The sequence below is a fragment of the Mercurialis annua genome, linkage group LG6, assembly GCF_937616625.2.
Source record: "Mercurialis annua linkage group LG6, ddMerAnnu1.2, whole genome shotgun sequence".
Lineage (NCBI taxonomy): Eukaryota > Viridiplantae > Streptophyta > Magnoliopsida > Malpighiales > Euphorbiaceae > Mercurialis > Mercurialis annua.
Window position 1 is genome coordinate 17749858 of NC_065575.1, and position 4729 is coordinate 17754586.

Consider the following 4729-nt stretch of genomic DNA (forward strand, 5'->3'; position numbering starts at 1 on the left):
CGATTACGATCCGTCGCCGTTTCGCCGTTTCTCGTCCAAATCGCGCGTTCTTTATATCGATTTGTTCGGAATTGGAAGCTCTATCAATCATAAGCTTCATTTCAAGGTAAGATTTTGGATTTGAGTGTTAAAATCGGAGGTTACGGGCTGTTTCGACGAAAAATGCTATGTTTGAATCGAAACGCTAAAAACACGTCGTTTTCCACCATTTTCATATAGATTCTTGATAAGTTTTGAGCCTAGATGATTTAGGTATGCATTGGTATGAATTTTGGGGTATTTGGAGCTTCGGAAATGGTCCAGAAGCATCAAAAAACGCTGCCCCCAAAGTGCGCACGACGTGCTGCACTTCAGCACGTCGTGCTGGTGCGCGACGTGCACCAGAAGGGTGCACGACGTGCACCACAAGGGTGCACGACGTGCACCAGTGAAGGGCACGTCGTGCCCTTCATGAAAAATGAAGGGCACGAGGTGCCAAGCTAGCACGACGTGCCCTACTTCGATCGTGACCTCCGGGGGACTTCCGGGAGCGAAAATTGGCCTCTGATGGCATGATATGGGCGTAGAACTCTGACAAATGTCTTAAAATGAATATTAATAAGACATTATAGCAATGAACATTAACATGATGAGTAATAGAGATATGAATAGAGATCTATAGAGAAAGATACGTTTAGAACACGACGATTATATTTCGTGCTTTTGTCGTGTTAGGTACCTAGTGCAGTTTTTAAGAACAAGATTCTCTAAGTATATATTTTAACGATAGAATCCTGTGATAGATGTGACGGACTATCGATCTACGAGTATGACGAACCAAGAAGCTCGACGAGGATTGACGGACCAGTCTCCTGGAGCTTACGTTTGGATATAAGGAATAGCGATCGTTGTGAGTTAAACTTTACTTTGAGTATTATTACGCAATAGATAGTTTTTATATTATAAATATAATATTAAACTACATCGCATGCTATAGTATTTTATCGATAGAAATGAATTTGTGCATCGTATTATCGAATATATATAGATTGTGAAAACTAGTATATGATCCGGGGGAAACAAGCTACCTATTGGGTGTCAATAGGCTGTGTGATCACCAGCGTCCGGGTAAGTCATAGATAGAGATTTCATGGGTCGTATATCATACTTGTTTGTGCATGCGATACAGAGCCTATCTGGTTGAACTATCCCGGGGCCTGTATCTGCGAGTCGGCTGGTTGAACTATCCCGGACTCATATCGATCGATCGTTAGATGTTGTGATAATGTTCATTATGCATACTAAGGTATTAGGGTTTCGATCGGATCAAATGCTTGAAGTATAATATGTTTGTATATATGTGTTTGTTTTAAATGCGATGTTATTTTCTATAATACCCTAGTAATGTGTTTTCTCACTCAGTATTTCCCCAAATACTGACCCCTCACATTGATGTTTTCAGGTGTTTAGAGTCGGATCAGACAGACCGTCTTTGGTGTGCTGAGTACGAGTCCCCTTGGTGCTGCAGTAGTATACGTATGACGAGTCTTAGCATAGAATAGTCAGGTCTTATAGGTTGTGTACATATTTAATGTTTGTTTGATGTGACGTCTTTTGGTTGTCAGTTTTGTATTGATCGATAGACGGGCTAGTACGTACAAGTTACGGAAGTGAGATGCCCACTATGGTTGTATCGATGATGTGATATATATGATGTACGTTATGATTGTAAACGTGTCTTCTTATTACATGTTTATAGGATAGTTGTGTTTGCGTTTCCGCGAAAAAGTTAGAGTGGTTTTAGGCTTGCTACGGGTTTCGGAGCTACCACTCCCATTCCCTAGCGCCGGTCTCGGCTCAATAATTTGGGTCGTGACAGAGATTTAAGCCAAACGTTTAAGACATTACGAAACCAATCCAAACGTTAATAACGTTACGAAAAAAATTTATGAAATAAATCCAAATGTTTCACCTTTTTAGCGATTTAAGCCAAAAGTTTACAAACGTTACGAAACAATCCAAACGTTTCCCATTTTTAGAAATTTATGCCAAATGTTTACAAACGCTACAAAACAAATCCAAACGTTTTCACCTTTTTAGTGATTTAAGCCAAACGTTTACAAACGTTAAGATACAAAACTAAACGTTTAAAACGTTACGAAATAAATCCAAACGTTTCACATTTTTAGCAATTTCAGCCAAATGCTTACAAACATTACGAAATAAAACCAAACGTTTCATATTTTTAGCGATTTAGACCAAACGTTTACAAACGCTAAGAAACAAAACCAAATGTTTCACCTCTTTAGCGATTTAAGCATAACATTTAAAACATTAGGGAACCAATGCAAACGTTTAAAAAGCTTTACAAACAAATTTACAAAACAAATCCAAATGTTTCACCTTTTTAGCGATTTAAACCAAACCTTTAAACGTTTCGATACCAATCCAAACATTTAAAATATTAGGAAACAAATCAAAACGCTTCACCTTTTTAGCGAATTAAGCCAAACGCTTACAAGCGTTACAAAATAAATCTTAGTGTTTCACCGTTTTAGCAATTTAAGCCAAACGTTTAAAACCTAACAAAACCAATCCAAACATTTAAAACGTAAACGTTTCACCTTTTTAGCGATTTAAGCCAAAAGTTTACAATTGTTATGAAACATTCAAACGTTTCACCCTTTTAGCCATTTAAGCCAAACGTTTACAAACGTTCCACGACCAAATTTTATGGATCGCGACCGGTGCTAGGGTATGGGTATATGGTCGTACCAGAAACCGTTGCAAGCCTCGTGGATAAACACTCAAACATACAAATAATATAACAACTTAAATATAATTACTTACATTAAATAATGAATAACCGGAGTTAAACAATAAATATTCCCAAGCATAAAATTAAGCCAGTCAGACCAAACCGACACACAAACTAGAATAATAAAGACTTCTAGTTTACTACTGCGATCTAAGAATAAAATCAGTTTGATAATTTATTACAATAAAATAAACCTCCGAGGAATAAAGATTCAAAGATCAGCAGACTCGATCAAAATAATAAACCTGAAAATGGGGAAACAACGGGGGTCAGATATACTGAGATGAGTTTGCTATACTATTTATATTTATTAAGTTTAAAACCCTTAAATCAAAGCCTTTTTATACTAATATAATATATGATTATGGAATACAATATTAAAATGATCCCAGCGTGAGTATGACATATCATACCGAAAAACACAAAGTGGACGGGAACAAATCCTCGTCAAATTACCAGCGTACGCAAGACCTTAGTATGCCGATCCCAGAGTATATATCGGTGAACATAGTCTCGATACAAGCCTATCGAGTAGTTCGTTTCAATCCAGATTCATAATCTCTTTAAACAATTCAAAACATTCATAATACAAAAATAAATTGATGTACTTAATAGCACTACAAACTCACTGCTTCCTAATCCACGTGAAAACATGGCAAGCGACTAAACCTGGTTCGACTCCGAAGCATGTGTAGAGGAGTGAGTCTACAATCGTTGGGACGAAACGGAACTTAAAATAACGTGATGAACACTAGACTTTGGTTGATGATTTGCACAAGAAATCACAGAGATTTGAAGTAGGGAGGACGACTACGGTTTTCTAATGAAATTAGGGTTTAAAACCAATTTAAATAAGAAAGAATAAAAAAAACGGTTGCAGCATAATTTGCGTGATTCTGTTTCCAATTCTATCTTTGAGCAAGACCTGCTCATAACAAACTAAAATAAAAGAGTTTTGCGTGAATATATGGCTGCATGAAATTGGATAAAATAACAATGCATGGGCCAATAGGGTTTAAACAAGGGCTTTTTACATAAACATCTAATATTTGCAAAAATATTACTTTTATACGGGTAAGAGTTTTCAATATGAAAACTACCATCCACGCTGCAGATTATTACTTTTATACGGAACAAATATATATACTACTCCAAGTCAAACCTCATAAACCAAATAATTTTCTCTCTCCTCAAATTTCTCTCTCCTTTCTCTCTCTCAACTCATCTTTTGTTCTTCGCACCAATCCGTCTCCGCTGTTCCATTTCCATCATTTCTCTTCCATTATTCCACCTCCGTCGTTCCAACTCCGCTGTTCCACCTCCGTCGTTCCGTCTTCGTCTCGCCGTCATCTTTCTTTTATCGTTTTGATTTCAGATCTGAATTTTTTTGTTCTTTTTTTTCATTTTCAGATCTGTAATTTGTTAATTTTTTACTGTTATTTCACCATTAAACATGTATAAAAGAATATCTTTAGAGAATCTAATACTCATTTCATGTTATGTAGAATAATTTTGTGATTTTATGGAATAAAATATTGTTATTTCTGCATTTTTTTTGTGTTTCTGCGTTTTTTTAATTCTGCAAAACGATTTGTTGATTGACTACTGAATTATTGTAATATCACAGTGTTGTTGATTTTATGTTGACTTTATGTTGATATTATGTTGATATCGACTGTTTTTTTTTAACATTGGCAAATAAAATAATATTGTCTGTGAAATAAACTAAAAAATTAAATTAAATTAAATTGAGACTAGATAATGATATGATAGCATCATGGAAGAAGACAAATAATGAAGTTGAATTATTGTAATAATATAGTGTTGACATTATGTTAATATTCTGTTGATATTTTGTTGATTTTAGCATTGGTGAAAAAGAAAATGATGATGTTAAATTATTATAGTGTTACAATGTTGATCTTATGTTGA

At 35.3% G+C, this 4729-nt stretch overlaps 1 long non-coding RNA gene across 1 annotated transcript; it reads left to right on the plus strand.

Annotated features, from left to right (window-relative positions):
* The first annotated feature begins 223 nt into the window (after positions 1–223).
* Positions 224–1712, plus strand: LOC126686102 (uncharacterized). Its single transcript, XR_007643783.1, has 2 exons — positions 224–889; positions 1442–1712. It is a non-coding gene; the product is annotated as an uncharacterized LOC126686102 (long non-coding RNA).
* Positions 1713–4729: the final 3017 nt, after the last annotated feature.